Source organism: Anabrus simplex, chromosome 2 (genome assembly GCF_040414725.1).
Source record: "Anabrus simplex isolate iqAnaSimp1 chromosome 2, ASM4041472v1, whole genome shotgun sequence".
Lineage (NCBI taxonomy): Eukaryota > Metazoa > Arthropoda > Insecta > Orthoptera > Tettigoniidae > Anabrus > Anabrus simplex.
This window is the reverse complement of record NC_090266.1, coordinates 374,716,509-374,735,302: the sequence shown is the minus strand read 5'-3', so window position 1 is coordinate 374,735,302 and position 18,794 is coordinate 374,716,509. Positions and strand designations below refer to the sequence as shown.

Sequence of the window (18,794 nt, the reverse complement as noted above, 5' to 3'; positions counted from 1 at the left end):
CAGGATGGTGGCAGGAAGTAGCTGGTAGTGTACCACCTTGCTAGTAGTAATACAAAGTAGCACTGTCCTAACCTGACCTCATTTGAGAGCTTGCTAAATTACAGTGGAAGCAAAGCGGCAAAGTTATGTCTGGTGATCAAACAGTAACTTAGATTGTACTTGACTCCCGGTAATAAAATGATTTTTTGATGCACACTTGTCTTTATTATATGCCTCATCGGAGTTCGATAAAAAATGGCTCTCATACTATAGAAACTTAAAGGCTAAAACAAATTAAATAAAAAATATAAACAAATTTCATTGCGTTACAGCCCTAAGGGGCTTCACCTACCAAGTGGCCACTGTTCAGCCCATAGGCCTCCAGATTATGAGGTTACATCTGGTCAACAAGACAAATCTTAGAGCAGGGCCACCATTTCACCATCAGATAGCTCCTCAGCTGTAATCACGCAGGCTGACTGGACCTCGAACCATCCCTCAGATCCAGGTAAAAAAATCCCTGACTTGGCTGGGAATCAAATGTAGGGTTCCCTTAGAATGCAGGGTCAGCTAAAAAGATAAAATCCTTTAATAAAAACAAATAAAAGCAAAGATAAAAAATAACGAGAACAGAATTTCAATTAAAAAACCAAATAAACCAAGGTCTACTGACTGCTCGTCATTAGTCATCTTGTGTACTGTTAAGTTGTAACAGGTTGTCTTTGATAATGCACATCTTTAATAATTCATTCTAGAATGACTTTTTTTCCTTTTCAATCAATCAATTAATCAATCAGTCGGTCACTACTGATCTGCATTTAGGGCAATCGCCCAGGTGGCAGATTCCCTGGTCTGTTGTTTTCCTAGCCTTTTCTTAAATGATTGAAAAGAAATTGGAAATTTATTGAACATCTCCCTTGGTAAGTTATTCCAATCCCTAACTCCCCTTCCTATAAACGAATATTTGGCCCAATTTGTCCTCTTGAATTTCAACTTTATCTTCATATTGTGATCTTTCGTACTTTTAATTTTCTTTTAATTTTCTCATTATTGTCTTAGCCATTTTTGTGAGGGTGAGGTTCACTCTGATCCAGAATGGCTTTGATTTGTTCATTGATGTCTACAGGTGTTAACTTTATGCACAGTTCATCACAATATTTGGATGTGTTTGCTATAGGAAGACCAAATGATAAATTAAAATCAGATCTGAAAATATCTTTTTACATGTATTTGCTTATAAGAATCATTGGGATGTTTCCCTGAACAGTCTGTACATTTTACTCAAATTTAAATTGAATTTTTGATATTCAGAATGTTTGACTGTTATTACTTGTCTGTATTAGATAACTATCAATATGTTTCTTGATCATAATCTCAAAAGATCAGAAAGAGCATGCGCTTACTTGTATATTTACGTCACTGATTGGCAAGAATATGACTTCCAGCCATAATTTTACCGTGAAGACCTTATAGTCTTCAGAGTTATGAAAAATGTGTCGCATATGTTTTCATTATTATTATTATTATTATTATTATTATTATTATTAATCATTATTATTTGTTCCTTACCCAATCTCCCAGACGTTGCCTATCATAACTAGTGGTTACCGATATTTTGCCAGGTGGTACAGCTGCTCACTTGTTCTTGCTAGTGTCGATGCTTTGATATTGAGACAGATCATTCATCTTCTCCCTCTGCTGTGTTGTCTGAGGATTTTTCCTTGAGTAAGTTATAAAACTTTTCTCACCATGCAAAACATGCCCCAAGTAGTCAATCTTCCTGCATCAATAATCAATCAGTCATCATTGATCTGCATTTAGAGCTGTCATCCAGTGGTGGATTCCCTATCAGTTGTTTACTTAGTCTATTCTTAAAAGATTTCAAATAACTTGGGGAAATTTAGCAAAATTTTCCCTTGATAAATTATTGCATTTTATAATTCCTCTTCTTATAAAAATATTTGCTTCTATTTGTCCTCTTGAATTAAATTTATTATCATATTATGACCTTTCCTACCTTTAAAAGCTCCACTCAAGCTTATTCCTCTACTAATGTCATTCCACACCATCTCTCCATTGACAGTTTAGAACATACCACTTAGTCCAGCAGCCCATCTCCTTACTCCCAAGTCTTCCCAGCCCAAAATTTGCAACATTCTCATAACACTACTCTTTTAATCGGAAATCATGAACAAATCATGCTACTTTCCTTTGAATCTTTTCCAGTTCTCGTATCAAGTAGTTCTGGTGTGAGTCCCATACACTGAAACCATATGCAACGTGGGGGTCTTACCAGAGACTTACACACCCTCTCCATATCATCTATACTACAACTCCTAAATACCCTCATAAACATGTGAAGAGATCTGTAACCTTTTGAAACCTTTCTTTAGAACCGTGCTAATGCGATTACCACAATGAAGATCATTCATTATGTTAACACTTATGTACTTACAGTGAACCCCATGAAGTACTATTGTCCCATGAACACAGGAATTAAAACTGAGAGGTATTTTCCTCCTGAGTAAACTTACAACCTGACTTTTCATCCCATTTACCATCATACCATTGCCTGCTCTGCATCTCACAACATTGTCTAGTTTTCTTCTTCTTCTTCTTCTTCTTCTTTTTCTTCTTCTTCTTCTTCTTCTTCTTCTTCTTATTTATTTTTTAGGTCTCACAATCGTGTAACTATTTTATATAGTATATCATCATCTGCTAATACCCTTTACCTGTGAATCCTGTTCTTTACTCATATCATTTATATACACTGACTGGCAAAATTAGTGGATCACTTGAATTTTCAAACGAAAAAGCCTGTTAAATTTTGAAACATTTGTTGCATTATTTACATTTTTCATTTTCATGAAAATATTATCTAAGTAATGTTATCTGTCTGTTATTGCTACCCCTAGTTACATATATTTTTCATGAAAATAATCAATGTAAATATCCAAACAAATGTCACAATTTAACATGCTTTTTCTTTTGAAAATTCAAGTGATCCACTAATTTGTGCCGGTCAGTGTATATACGAAGGTCAAGTCATAAGTCATGGCAACTTTTTTTTTTCTCGCGAACAGGAGACAACACTGAAAATTCAAGATATGCATTTGGAATTACAGGGCATGTACTTATGCATAGTGCCTGAAGACAAATTCTGACTTCAGGAGATTCTCGTAGGAAAGTGACAGAACACAGGCCATTGGTAAACATTGTTTTATTATGGTATAGACAGCAAATACACAAGACTACGTACAAAGGACAAGTCTCCACTGGTTACAGACCTTCGAAATAATCGCCCAAGGTTTCCACTGTGCGTTGCCAGCGGTGGGGAAGGCGCTGAATTCCATTCACTGCATGTGTATCGCTAACGTGTGACACCTCTCTCCGAAATGCTGTTACGATGTCCTCTTTGTTAGCAAACTGTTGTCCACATAATGGCCTCTTGACTTTGGGGATTAGATCATAGTCGCATGGGCTTAGATCAGGTGAATAAGGTGGGTGTGGAAGAACCTCCCATCCCCACCGTTGTAAGCGATGCTGAACGATGGCTGCTGTGTGAGCCACCCACCCAGCTCGCCACTGTTCTCTAGGGTATGGCGTGCACACCTAATGCTTGCCGCAGCTCTGCATGGCATTGGCGTGCATTTCTGCCACGGAGAACTGCTATTTTAATATACGATCGTTGCTCCTGCTTGTTGATTTCCATTTTGTGGCGCTCTCACTCACACACTGAACTTGAGGGCATGCTGAGACCCACACTGTTGTTTACATACACCATCTAGTAGCATCATACGCAAGTACATACCGTACGTTTCCAAATGCATATATTAGATGTTCCATGTTGTCTCCTGTTCGCGAGAAAAAAAATAGTTGCCATGCCTTATGACTCGACCTACGTATAAGAAATTATAAAGGTCCAATAATACTGCCTTTTGGGACCCCGCGCTTAATCATTACAGGGTCAGATTACAATTAATCTACTCTAATTCTCTGAGTTCTGTTTTCTAGAAATTTAGCCACTTATTCAACCACTATTTTTTTTTTCCTAGCCCAATAGCCCTCAGGGAATCTGCCACCTGGGTGACTGCCCTAAATGCAGATCAGTATTGATTGATTGATTTTTCATCAGTAATCTCCCATGATCTACCATATCAAAAGCCTTGGATAGATCAATAGCGATACAGTCCTTTTGACCTGAAACTAAAATATCTGCTATATCTTGCTGGAATCCTACAAGTTGAGCCCCACTGGAATAACTTTCTGAAACCCATTCTATTTTTCACTAAAATTCTTCTTACTGCCAGTTAATTTTGCCATCATGTTATCCTTAATTACTTTTCTGTTAATTTCAATTTCCTTGTAAGTTCCTTAATCTCTTTATTTCCCTGTTATAATACAGTGGATCTTTACCACTTCTTACCACCTTTCAAGTACTTGTTATTGTTTTCACACTCCCCAACAATTGCTTTAAACCTATCCAACAAGCTGTTTACATTTTCCACTGGTCATAATTACTTTTTTAAAATTCCCCCATTCACTTTTTATCAACCATATGGTACTGCCTAAAACCTCCATTTCTATTGCAGTTATTTTTAACTGTGACAAAACAATTTCATGATCACTTATTCCATCTATCACTTCAGTTTCTTTATAGAGCTTATCTGTTTTTATGTCCGACTCGTTGGCTGAATGGTCAGCGTACTAGCCTTCGGTTCAGAGGGTCCCGGGTTCGATTCCTGGCCGGGTCGGGGATTTTAACCTTCATTGGTTAATTCCAATGGCCCGGGGGCTGGGTGTTTGTGCTGTCTCCAACATCCCTGCAACTCACACACCACACATTACACTATCCTCCACCATAATAACATGCAGTTACCTACACATGGCAGATGCCGCCCACCCTCATCGGAGGGTCTGCCTACAAGGGCTGCACTCGGCTAGAAATAGCCACACAAAATTATTATTATCTGTTTTTATCAGCACTATTTTAGAATTTTTTCCCTCTAGTTGTTTCTGTCACTTTTTGATTCAGATGTTCTACCCAAATTAATGAATTTATTTACCATTTGGTAAATTCAGATCACCTGCTACAATAACATTCCTTTCTTTGTCGTGCTCCACATAGCAGTTATCTTATCAAATAATTCTGCGTTAGCTTCCAGGTCTGTACACCCAAAAACATAAAGTTGCCTATTATTTTTAGAGATCAGCATTGCACCTAAAATTTCATGTTTCTCATCCTTAACTTTTTCGTAGCTTACAAAATCCTCTTTCACGTATTTTTAGCCTGTCTCCGTGATTTGTGATAATCACTCCAGTTCTGTGAGAAAATTTCTGCATACATAATATCACTTCTTAGCCATGATTCAACTCCTATTACAGTATCTGGTAAATATAATTCTATTAAATCACTTAAGTCAATTCTTTTCTTTATAATACTACTACAGTTTAACAACTTTGTCATCTTTACTGGGCTTTCACCTCTCTATATTCTCATCACTGCTCTGTAGTCCAGCCAGTTTCCCTGAATGCACCCCTCTGTAACTCCTTTAAACCAACTTTGCAGTTCAAGGGAAGTTCATCTGAGCGTAGATCCCTATCTCACTCGCATTTTCCCATGCACCCTCTCCATAGTGAATTAAATCCCCGATCCCCTTTCAGTGAGTATCGCTTCTACACAGTATCCCACCGATAACAATCTCTGCTCATTTAAACTTCTCCTGCACTGTCATAACCAGATTCCATACATCCCCAACTATGTTATAACTTATTCCTGCTTGCCAATCGTCGTTTGTACCTACATTTTCTCCTCCTTCCCTTCTATTTTCCTCAACATCTGCCGTAACCTAATTCCTTGATAACACTCTACCCTGGTTCCCTTCCCTCCACATACTTTCTCACCGGGCGAGTTGGCCGTGCGTGTAGAGGCGCGCGGCTGTGAGCTTGCATCCGGGAGATAGTAGGTTCGAATCCCACTATCGGCAGCCCTGAAGATGGTTTTCCGTGGTTTCCCATTTTCACACCAGGCAAATGCTGGGGCTGTACCTTAATTAAGGCCACGGCCGCTTCCTTCCAACTCCTAGGCCTTTCCTATCCCATCGTCGCCGTAAGACCTATCTGTGTCGGTGCGACGTAAAGCCACTAGCAAAAAAAAAAGCATACTTTCTCCACTTTACACTTTAATGACTGCGAGTAGTTTCCTTCTTCTGTTTGCTCTTTTCAATAATAAGGGAAAATTACATTTATAATAAGAATAAAGTGCGCTCAGTTGAGCATAGTACAGAATCTTAGTCCTTACTGTAGTCTGTGATAGACTTCGTTCTTTTTGTGCACTTTAGTATGTGGTATGCATCACAATTTTTGCCGCACAGCACACACGCAATCTACGTCTGGTTTGTGAAATCACTTGTTAATACACAGCTTGTACTGAAAGTCTGGCTATTACATGTCTTTGCTTCTGGTTCTCTCAGGTCCAGGACATTTCCAGCATAGCAGGCAAGCTATAAGATTCAAGCTGTATTTCTTCTCTCTTCTTATTTTGGTTCCTTAGTAGCTCTTGATATGGTCCTGTTGATGATTGGTGATGTTGGATCCTGATGTCCTCTATGAAGTAGGTTTATCCCATCATCTCGTATAGAAGTCGTGAAGGGACTGTCTTCCCTACTCCCATTGCTCTTTTCATGTACATCACCTTCACCTTTTCAATTTTGGTTAATTCACCTATTTTTAACTTTTCCCAGATGATCTGTATGCCGTAGGTGATGATCGGGTCTATTGCACTTCTAAATAGTGCCGTCGCCATGCTGATAGACAGAGTCCTAATATTCTGTATGTAGTATATTGCCCTGATTGCTTCCGCTGACCTTTCTTGTATGTGAAGTCTGTAGTATGATGATGCTGTTGTTTGCAGTGTAACTCCTAGGTGGAGTGCCTGGGAACACAATTTTGTTGGTTGCTGATGCTTTTCCACCCTTCCTAAATGTCATCTGTACAGTTTTCTCTTGGTTTATAGTGACATTGTTTTCCCTGGCCCAATTCTCCAGATTGTTAATTGCTTCTTGTACTTCTATCCTTATAGGAGATCTGGTCACCATGTCATCTGCATACAGGATTATAGTTGTATTCTAGTTCTCCTTAATGATTTTCATGATGTCTGGCTGTATAGATGTTAAATAGTGTAGGACTGATAGGGTCCCCCTGCAATACGCCATTCATTTGAATAATCCGTTTTGATGTTTCCACGTTATTTATACATATGTAGTTATACTTCCAGTGCTCCTTTCAATACTCATTAGTTGGTGACATGTTGAACTCAAGAGATTTTTGTTGTTCTTCTATGCTACCAGGTTTCCAGAGCTTCCAACTGTTGAATTGTCTGCTTTAGAGCCCAAGATTCAACCCCATAAAGCATAGTGGACCAAATATAACATTTTACCATTTGCTGTCTTAAGTTTTAAATTGAGAGCATCGTTCCAGAACAGTGGTTTCAATTTCTTGAACGTGGCTCTGGCTATTTCATTATACCTTTTAATTTTGAGATCAGGGTTAAGGTTATCTGTATCCAGCTGCCAAGGTATTTGAATTTGCTTGCTTGTTGGATCGGTTCATCGTTGAATTTTAAGGAACCAGTTCCATTCTTTGTCTAGCTGAAAATCATTAAATTTGCTTAGTTGATGTTTATATTATACCTTCACCAGCTGCCTTTAATAATAATAATAATAATAATAATAATAATTTTGTGTGGCTATTTCTAGCCGAGTGCAGCCCTTGTAAGGCAGACCCTCCGATGAGGGTGGGCGGCATCTGCCATGTGAGGTAACTGCGTGTAATTGTGGTGGAGGATAGTGTTATGTGTGGTGTGTGAGTTGCAGGGATGTTGGGGACAGCACAAACACCCAGCCCCCGGGCCATTGGAATTAACCAATGAAGGTTAAAATCCCCGACCTGGCCGGGAATCGAACCCGGGACCCTCTGAACCGAAGGCCAGTACGCTGACCATTCAGCCAACGAGTCGGACAATAATAATAATAATAATAATAATAATGGGGAGAAATATGTTTAAGAGACCACTTTAGTGATAATCATCAAGTTATTACCTCAAGACCTGAGTATTCTGGAGGACCTAGAATGTTGAAATCTGAAGTAAATCATACAATAGAACTACTATTGAAAACGTCTTACAATCATTAAATCCCATTAAATGAGAGATGCACAGAACTAGCTCTGTAAGCGAGAGCACATATAATGTGTTGAGGCTCTTGCCTGCCACTCCAAACTCGGGACCATTTATCTCGCTCATGACGTTTCCACTACCTCTTCACAAGAATTCAGTTCTCATAATGTACACATAAGAGAAAAGAAAAAACAAAAAATGTTAAATTTTAAGCACAGGTTTCTCAAGTCAACTGTTTTCCCCAATTAGTGTTTCACTATTGAAAATGTGATGGGATCTGTAAGAAGAGAATTTTCCTTTCCTTTAGCAGTAATTGTGTTTTACTTTGCATTATGATGTGGGCTGATAAGAGAAGAGGTAGCTATCACTGCATGCCATGCAGGAAATTGTATTTTTCAAAACTTACCTTGTTTTCATGTTAATAATACTATTACTTTTACGGTTTTCAGAGATGTCAAGGTGCTGGAATTTTTGTCCCACAGGAGTTCTTTTACATACCAATAAATGTACCAACATGAGGCTGGTGTATTTGACACATTCAAATACCTCCAGAGTGAATTTTCTTTTTAAGTTGAACATTGAAATATATCTACCCCCTTCCCCCCCCCATGGCACTACAGCCCTTGAAGGGCCTTGGCATACCAAGCCACCGCTGCTCAGCCCGAAGGCCTGCAGATTGCAAGGTGTCGTGTGGTCAGCACGACGAATCCTGTCGGCCGTTAATCTTGGCTTTCGAGACCGGGGCCGCTATCTCGCAGTCAGATAGCTCCTCAATTCTAATCACGTAAGCTGAGTGGACCTCGAACCAGCCCTCAGGAATCAAACCCGGGGCCTCCGGGTAAGAGGCAGGCACGCTACCCCTACACCACGGGGCCCGCGAAATATATCTACAATTGAGCAAATAATATTATGTAAATACATGAATGTATGGATAACATAAATTTTGGGTTGTTTTTATTCACGAGCACTGCACTTGTCCATTACAAATGCCACACACTGCCATGGTCCATTGCTCTACAGTGAGCTTGGCAATGCTCAGCCAACTTTGCTGAAGGGCATCTCTGTACTGTGTTCCGTATCTCACAGTGACCTTCAGTGGACGGTGTGAGCTGCTTTTGTTAGCATCCCTGACGTAGCTGATACTGCTTTTCTTTATCATTATAATTAAATTAACCATAAAACTCATTCCTAATTTTAGAAACATTATTTTCTTTCTTCATGAAACCCAAAATATTCCTAACGTGTGATTGATACGCAACATATTTCAACTTACCTAAGTAGGATGTGATTTTCCTTTGGCCTCTTTTTCCTCTGGCCGATTGATGTATGCTATATGGCTTGCCTTTCTTTGTTAGAAATTTTCCTTTTAACAACAATCTCTTTAAGCTCTCCTATAAACTTTCAGAACTCTTGTAGGAATGTTCATGCTATTTACTTCTGATGATGATAATAATAATAATAATAATAATAATCCCACTGTCGGCAGCCCTGGAGATGGTTTTCCATGGTTTCCCATTTTCACACCAGGCAAACCTTAAGGCCACGGCCACTTCTTTCCAATTCCTAGGCCTTTCCTCTCCCACCATCGCCATAAGACCTGTCTGTGTCGGTGCGATGTAAAGCAAATAGCAAAAAAGAAAGAAAAAGTGCGCTAGAGAGATGAAAAAGGAAAACTACTGAAATGCCAATAAGATTTATGATTATTTTCATTTCATAAATTAAAGTTTGCGTACCTCCATAGGTCAAGCGGCAGCGCACCGACCTCTCACCGCTGGGTTCCATGGTTCAAATCCCGATCACTCCATGTGAGATTTGCGCTGGACAAAATGGAGGCAGGACAGGTTTTCCTCCGGGTACTCTGGTTTTCCCTCTCCTATTTCATTCTTGCAACAGTCTCCAGTATCATTTCATGTGTCGGGCATTAATCATTGTCCCAGAGTAGTGCGACGGTCTTCGGCAGCCGGCACAATTCCTATTCTCGCGGCTAGATGAGGCTTCATTCCATTCCTGACCCAATCGAATGACTTGGTGTGGATTTCCATTTTTACAAATCAAAGTTTGCATAAGAAAACTGTAATAACTAATAAATTAAAGTTCTCATGAACTGTGATTTACATTAATTGAATACTAACTGTGGGCAAGCAAAGGCCTAGAAAATCAATATGCCAATGGGGTACCTGAGTTGACACTGAGAAGTATGGCTTCCTTCCTAACAAATTTGTTAATGAAGCAATAACATTCTTCTTGGAAATACTGGGTACCTCACTCTTCTTGTTTACCTTACATGCAAATAAAGATGTGTCAGTATCAATAATGGTCATAGTAATCTACATAATCTACATAAGATCTCCATTGCTGGTGGTAATAACTACAGTAGAGTCTCGTTAATCTGAGCTAATTGGGACCGGAGTCTGTTCAGATTACAAAATTTTTGAATTAACTGGAAACTATTTTCTAATAATAGTAATAATAATGTTATTGTTTTTACGCTCCAGTAACTATTTTTACGGTTTCCGGAGACACCTCCTGCAGGAGTTCTTTAACATGCCAGTAAATCTATTTACACGAGGCTGGCGTATTTTGAGCACCTTCAAATACCACCAGACTGAGCTAGGATCGAATGACATTTGCGAGTGCATGGAAGTTGACTATCATCAATTACAGACCAAGAAATTGTATCTATGGTGGAGAAAGGATCTAGAGTTGATTGGGAAAAAAGTGACGATAAAGAAGACCACAATGAACAACTAGCGCCTCATTCAGATGCCGCGGCCGCCTTAGAGCTTGCCATACGCTACGTCGAGCAACACTCCCCTGCTACGTCCACTTATGTGATGTTTATGAGACGCTGGTTTAACACTGCATCTTTGAGTCAGTTCCAATCATTACGGCAAAAGAAACTAACAGACTTTGTCAAGATAAACAACCAGTGATTGATAGTTTATGATTTGTAATTATGTTTACATTAAGTTCTTCTGGTAAAATATGACTAATAAAATGCAAGTAAATCTTCATTCTATAATATGTTCTTTCATTTCAATAAGGAGAATTTTAAAAAAATGAATATTTCACTTCAGATTAACGGGACCCTAGTGTACTCATTTTAGGTATGTGTAGTATTTTAGGTTCATATTGCTAATTACAGATACTGTGTGGCCTTGATTGTTGATGTGCATGTTCCTTACAAATGATCAGAATAATGGCAGAATGTTCTAGTAAACAGCAATACTTTTATAACAATGCTGGTATTGATTAAGCAGTGATGTTAAGAATTAATATTGAGTGATTAACTGCACTCAATTTGTACGCAAAACAAGTTGCCCCTTTTCAAGCAGTTTTAGCTGTTGCTGAAGATGGAAATATATACTGTAATTGGTTGATTCTTATGCTTACCATAAAGTGGTAGTGAAGTTATCTTTTATTGTTAAGATACAAGGTGTTAATGTAAGTATTGGAAAAGAACAAACAAGTGCGATGAGATATGCTTTACTCTGATGCGCAGTGTTTTTACTATAGGCAAGTATGCACTTATTTGCTGTAAGCAGGTTGAGGTCAGTAGTGGGAAGGTAAACCATACAGAGGAACAGAAACAATTTGAAGAAGTTCATTATTTACAAAATTATGTGGAAAGTAGTGTTGAAACTGCCCGCCTTCCTTCTCCCCCACATGTTGGCACCTTGTTAGGAAATCATTGATCACTTGCTGTAGTCCTGCTGGAGTCCTAGCAATTTCTTAGCAAATATTATGTTTCATTTATTGTATGCAGGGTCATCTTGCACACAGCATTCTTTAATTTACCCCAGAGATAATAATCACAGGTGGATAAATTAGGGATCCAAGGGAGCCACAAATCCTAGCTAATAACTCTGTTCTGTGGAAACACTTTGTGAATATCCCTCATAGAATTATTCACATTGTGAGCAGTGGCGAGTTCTGTTGCATAAATGCAATCTCACGCTCCCTGTCAGTTCTCTGATAGGGGTGGGGGATGTATGGTATTCACGTATCAGAAACAGCCAAATTCACACCAAAAAAATTGATCCTATGTTTTTTTCACCACTGATAACACATCATACACCAATTTTTACATCATGTTGGGGCACTTCATGTACAAAGTCAAGTTTAACTGCAATCCAATAAGAGTAGTTCTGTGTACACACATAACCATGGACATGAAACCAAGCCTCATCCAAGAAAAAATATTAAATGTGGGGTCTGTTTGTCCATTGTATTTATTTTCCGGATTCCCCTCACAAAATATGCGACTATGTGCAGGCTCAGCTGTTTAAAGGGTATGTACTGCAGTTATTTTACATGGCTTTAAATATAACAATTTAGTAGCAGGGCCAGTGACCTAGATCAGGGATGGTGAACTTTTTCCAACTAGTGTGCCATTTTAAGTCTGCATTATTACTCCCAACTGTGCCACTTGTTACTTTCGTTTGTAATGGCTACAACCCCCCTCCTCCACCACCACCTTTCATCCCTAATTCAAAATTATGTTTCATAATGTGTTTTTACTGTACATTGTAATAATAATACATTTTATTGCATGTTTGCCAATACTGCAAAAATACTTGGTAGTCATGTCATTTATGATTGGTTCATAATTTGTTGTCTTCAATTACTCACGAGAAACACTTAGAGCTGAACTATTTTTTTAACAATAGGATTTATGTCGCACCGAAACAGATCTTATGGCGATGACGGGATAGGGAAGACCTAGGAGTGAGAAGGAAGCGGCCGTGGCCTTACTTGGCACAGCCCCAGCATTTTTTGGTGTGAAAATGTGAAACCACAGAAAACCATCTTCAGGGCTGCCGGTAGAGGGGTTCGAACCCACTGTCTCCCGGATACAAGCTCACAGCTGCGCGCACCTAACCGCACGGCCAACTCGCCTGGTAGATCTGAACCAAGGCGGTTTCTGTCAACTTCACAACATTCATTGTAGAAAACAGCTGATCGCAGGCATGTGATGGCCCAAACAAAGTAACTAGCGGTATAGTAAGTTTCTTCATGGCCGAAAACATTTGTGGGAGGCTGTTCTACTGTTCAAGTATTAAGTTCTCCGGCTTGTGGGGAGAGTATTCATCATCAACAGCACATTCGATTTTCACCAATGCTTCACCAAGTTGTACGAATTTGTTCACTCATGTACTGCTTTCTTGAAATTCAGTCAACTCCATTTCTAAACTGTCAATATCTAACCACTCAAAAAATTGAATTTAATATCGCTTATTTGTGCAATATGAAGTTATGAAATAAAGTGCGATAGTTTCTCCAGATCTCAAAATTGGGATAGTCTTTGGGCAACTATTTGTCTTACAAAATTAACAAATTAACAACATTAACATTTACACATTAAGAATAATTCCGTGCTGCTGGCCACCAGACACAAGCCAAACTTCACTAATTGACTGATGTGTATGAGCAAATGGCTCGTCCACCACATCTGACATTTACCTCACTTGACTTCCGGACCTATCTATGTTGCAATGTTGCCATAAAGCTCGTCCGAATGGAACTGAAATTAGATTTTCAGTATTTATTTGTTAAACCTAAAACACTATGGCTATACGATGCACGAGATATGTATAGTCTATAGTACAAGACGTACATAGAAACGTTAATATGTGCATGTGGTGTGCCACCGAAATAGTGTTCACGTGTCACTCTCCTTTATGGACTTGGTGTCCCTACCCTCCCAATAGCAACTGCTAATCCCACAGTAGCATAGAAATCCAGCAAACATTTGCTGTTTTTAGGTTCCATGTCTAGTATTTCCCACATTTTCCTAATACCTTCTCATTGTTGATACTTGGTACATCGTTCAGTGCCTCATGAAACTTGTCTATCTAATCCTCATTTGCTCCTGCAAATGATGAATACACTTAGACAATCTTAGTCTTGATTCCTGCAACTGGCAAGTCAATCATCATCCCTTGTTCATTATTTTTTATGCCTAACAGTAACTATCCCAGCCCTTTTCATGCCTATTATAGACATCTTTTAATCTGCTACTTCTTCCTTCTTGTCACCTACCCCAATATAACTAATTTTTTAATATGTTCAGATGCATCCTGTTTGGTTATTCAGCCAATTCTGCTTTCTTCCATAAGCCCCATTGGTATCAATAGCACCCCATTTAATTCCATGTTAGTTTGCTCAGTTGATTTCAAGGAACATTTGGCGTGCCGAATGAAAGCGAGCGCCATCACTCTCATAGGTATGAGGTATGCTGAAATTGATGTGAATGTGCTTCGTAAGTTACTGTGAAGTAGACTTCTGCCCTTACTTACACATAGTCCCAGTGAGATTTATAACCTTACGGTTTAGTTACCACTGTGAATTCCAGTACTCACAATATCTGAGATGCCCTGTCCTATTCCACAGCAGCTGATAACCCAATGCCTGCTCACCAGGCCACTCATGGTTCACAAACCAGGGTATGAATGCATTAATCCACACCATGAACCACTTGATACAAGTTGAATTTATTGTTTGTATTGTTCCTTGACACTCAAAATGGTTTAATAGTTATCAATTGTCACAGACAACAAGCAAGGAAAGTTTATAACACTGAGAAATTTACTACATGCCAAAGAAAGAGAGTATGTATGTTGATAGTGATTATTTTATTGTAAACAAGAGAACTGTCAGTTGAAGATTATTGAATGTTGAAGATATATTGTTTTACATCATCTGCACTAATACAAATGAGCACATCCAAAGGTACCACTCTCCTACCTAAGTATTAAATTTATAAAATCAGCAAACCATTGCCTGTTGGAACTGTTAATGGTGTGGTGTGTTTTTTAGTTCTTGCAGATCAAATGGGCATAAATTGTATTCATACTAAATTTTTCATAATACTATGATCATTATAAGGCAATATTTTACTAAAATTTCATTTACACAGTCGTAAAGAGAATTGACTATACTGTTAGCATTACTCCATTTACTGTTTTCAAGAATGGCATATGTTGGTGTGCTTATTTTATTCTCTTATCTAAATTGACTCTTGTTGAGGATAGTATTTTATTTCAAGTTCTGGGTCATCAATCTCAGTCCTGGATACAAAAATGTTTAATTCTCCCAATACCTCAAACTGAGCAAACACAAACTAGACCTTTCAGACAATTTTCATGAAAGTAAATGCTCATGATGACCAAAGGCCTGTAATTTAAATCAATGATGGTTAAAGTGCTAGTCAACTTATTGTCCTCCTCCTCCTCCTCCTCCTCCTCCTCCTCCTCCTCCTCCTCCTCCTCCTCCTCCTCCTCCTCCTCCTCCTCCTCCTCCTCCTCCTCCTCCTCCTCCTCCTCCTCCTCCTCCTCCTCCTCCTCCTCCTCCTCCTCCTCCTCCTCCTCCTCCTCCTCCTCCTCCTCCTCCTCCTCCTCCTCCTCCTCCTCCTCCTCCTCCTCCTCCTCCTCCTCCTCCTCCTCCTCCTCCTCCTCCTCCTCCTCCTCCTCCTCCTCCTCCTCCTCCTCCTCCTCCTCCTCCTCCTCCTCCTCCTCCTCCTCCTCCTCCTCCTCCTCCTCCTCCTCCTCCTCCTCCTCCTCCTCCTCCTCCTCCTCCTCCTCCTCCTCCTCCTCCTCCTCCTCCTCCTCCTCCTCCTCCTCCTCCTCCTCCTCCTCCTCCTCCTCCTCCTCCTCCTCCTCCTCCTCCTCCTCCTCCTCCTCCTCCTCCTCCTCCTCCTCCTCCTCCTCCTCCTCCTCCTCCTCCTCCTCCTCCTCCTCCTCCTCCTCCTCCTCCTCCTCCTCCTCCTCCTCCTCCTCCTCCTCCTCCTCCTCCTCCTCCTCCTCCTCCTCCTCCTCCTCCTCCTCCTCCTCCTCCTCCTCCTCCTCCTCCTCCTCCTCCTCCTCCTCCTCCTCCTCCTCCTCCTCCTCCTCCTCCTCCTCCTCCTCCTCCTCCTCCTCCTCCTCCTCCTCCTCCTCCTCCTCCTCCTCCTCCTCCTCCTCCTCCTCCTCCTCCTCCTCCTCTATTCTCATCATCTGCAGTCAGTACCAATATGAATTAATCCCATTTTTATGGCCGGATGCCCTTTCCCAATGCTAACCCTATACAGGATCTATCAGAACTATACAGACAAAAAAATCAGGGATGCTCTTCGTGTAATATTAAGATCGATGGTGCAGTCGGATTGGCGGAGAAAAGTTTTCTTTTGAGAAATTGAGGATACTTTGTTACTTCTGGGCGTGCGATTCAAATTGATGAACTTTCCGCATTTTCTATGCCAGATAGCCAGCTGCTGCCTGTTGCTGTGCGTCAACGAAAGGAAGGGAGGGCAAGTAGGAGACAGAGGTAATGCTCGGTGCGAATGGATAAGTTTCTTGTTCGTTTCTTATAGTCCCCTCCCTGCCCCAGTAGGCAGTGTGTACAGTTTGTTCTTCTCAAATTGACTTCTGTGTGAACCCCATAGAAAGAAAGATAGCTTGTACCAAAAATACAGGCAGCTTTCCAAGTCGCTCGTGACACACCACACATCCAGAACAGAGTTCAAAGGTCACTACTACACCACTGTGAACTGTGCATCAAAGCAGGACGGGGGGTAATCAAACCATTGGATGTATTGTTTTCTTCGTACAGTATTTCGTTCCATTTACAATGTTGTGAGTGAAGGAATACAGAATCGTGGGGTGGCAGCATTGCTTGCGTCTTCGAGCATGTTAAATAATAAAGAACATTACTGCGATGAATAGACAAGAGGAGAACGATATGGGGAATTCCTTGACTGACAAGTGTGTCTTAATTACAGTATGTTCTTTTACAGTGTATGCAGTTATGGCTGTTTAATAAATTAACTGTGGATATTGCCTGTAAGAGACAATCCTGTGCAAGTTGAACGAGGAAACTTGTGCATACGCACGGAGCATTATCTTCGTCTCCATCATACATCCCACTTCCCCTCTCTCCCTGTCCCTTCCCAGAAGCATGGCAGCAGATTGTGCTCTGGCATAGCAAATACGGTGAGTTTTTCAATTTAAATTGCACGCTCGGAAGTAACAAAATAACCTCATTTTCTCAAAGCAAAAAATTATCTCTGCTAATCCAATTGCGCCATTGTTGTTTATCTAACACGAAGTGCATACCTATTTTTTGTTTTTTTTTTGGTGTAATTTAGATACCTTTATAGTTATGTAATGTATGTATGTATGTATGTATGTATGTATGTACGTATGTATGTATGTATCACAGTCTGTGATATAAAGAATTAATTGATAACCTGTACTTGTTTTGCAGGTGTACCTGCCATTCTACAAGCCTCAGAAAAGAAGGGACTGTTTTAAGTGGTTGCCTGCTTGTTGTAGTGAGAGGTGCCGGAACCATTAAATAGTGCAGATTGCTATGGTGAAGTGATAAGTGCTTCATTGACAATAATGGCAAGTCTTGTGCGCTTGTTAGTGACACTGATGACACGAAGGCAGCCATTTATCTGGCTTATATAATATACATATTTAGATATGTATAAGTAAATTGTACTGAGGTATAAGTTTAGTGCAAACTTACCATATGCTCCTTCAGGGTGCATAAATTGCAAACAGCTCAGCATTTTGGTGAAAGCTGTAGTACTAAGCTAAGTTAATTAAATCAGCTAGGCATGTAAATCGATATATGTTCTAGAAGAAATATTTATGTTTTAAAGTGCTAGTTGACTGGCCCTAATAGCTCTGTGTTTTATAACACATGAGTAGGGACTACTAGATGAAATATCATCACCTCCAGGAGGTGTATGTAATATAGTACAAACTGTTATTAAAATGTATGTCATGAATGTACAAATTATAATCATTGTGTTGTGTAGATCATGTATTTAATTAGAATGAATTGTGACATATTGAATGTAGATTTAGATTGTTTTGTAGTAGTGTAATATCACTCGGAACGTTCGTGGATTTTTTTATATATACATATATGACTCTAAATGGAAAAATGTTGTCGGCTCATTTATTTAATTTCTTTTCAGTTGTATATATGTTGACTCCAATAATGCACTATTGTGTATAGATATGATTTAAATGAAGCCTACATGGATAAATCTGTCTTCTTTATTTCAACGTTAACAGCACCTAAATATATGTATCCTGACCTTCCTCTTGAAAGTTTTGTGTAAGTAAGTCTGCCTTTTCAGGTTAATGCTGTGAAGTGAAGCACTTAACATTAATTCTGAACAATATGAAAGATTTGTGTGTATTTATCTCAGTTACATAATACTTTTAAAAATTGTTTATTTTCTCCCCTGCAAACCATGTGAGCTTGCCGCATTGGAGAGGCTTGCACGTTCCAATGAAGCAGATAGCCAGGCTGCAGGTGCAACCATATCGGATGGGTATCTATTGAGAGACCAGACTAACAAATGGTTATCGAAAGCGGAGTAGCAGCCTTTCGGAAGTTGCAAGGGTGGCAGTCTAGATGATTGACTGATATGATCTTGTAATTGGGAACATGCATCATTTTCAAAAATATTTTTTTTGAAAAGTACACTAATGAAATAGTACGTAAACGTATTACATTGTGGTATGTTGCCTTGTTTTCTACCATTAAAAAAATATTTAATAGTGCCTTTCCGCAAGGCGAGTGAAACGGCCTCTGACGTAAGCGGCGCGCTGTGACGTCACGATCCAGTACCGCATGGAGC

At 39.7% G+C, this 18,794-nt stretch overlaps 1 protein-coding gene across 1 annotated transcript in view; it reads left to right on the top strand.

The window, feature by feature from the left end:
• Positions 1 to 18,241, top strand: part of LOC136863553 (uncharacterized) — a 452,780-nt gene extending 434,539 nt beyond the window's left edge. Inside the window, exon 23 of the mRNA XM_067139933.2 lies at positions 17,399 to 18,241. The gene's annotated coding sequence lies outside the window, so the exon portion shown is untranslated. The remainder of the gene's footprint in view (positions 1 to 17,398) is intronic.
• The last annotated feature ends 553 nt before the right edge of the window (positions 18,242 to 18,794 follow it).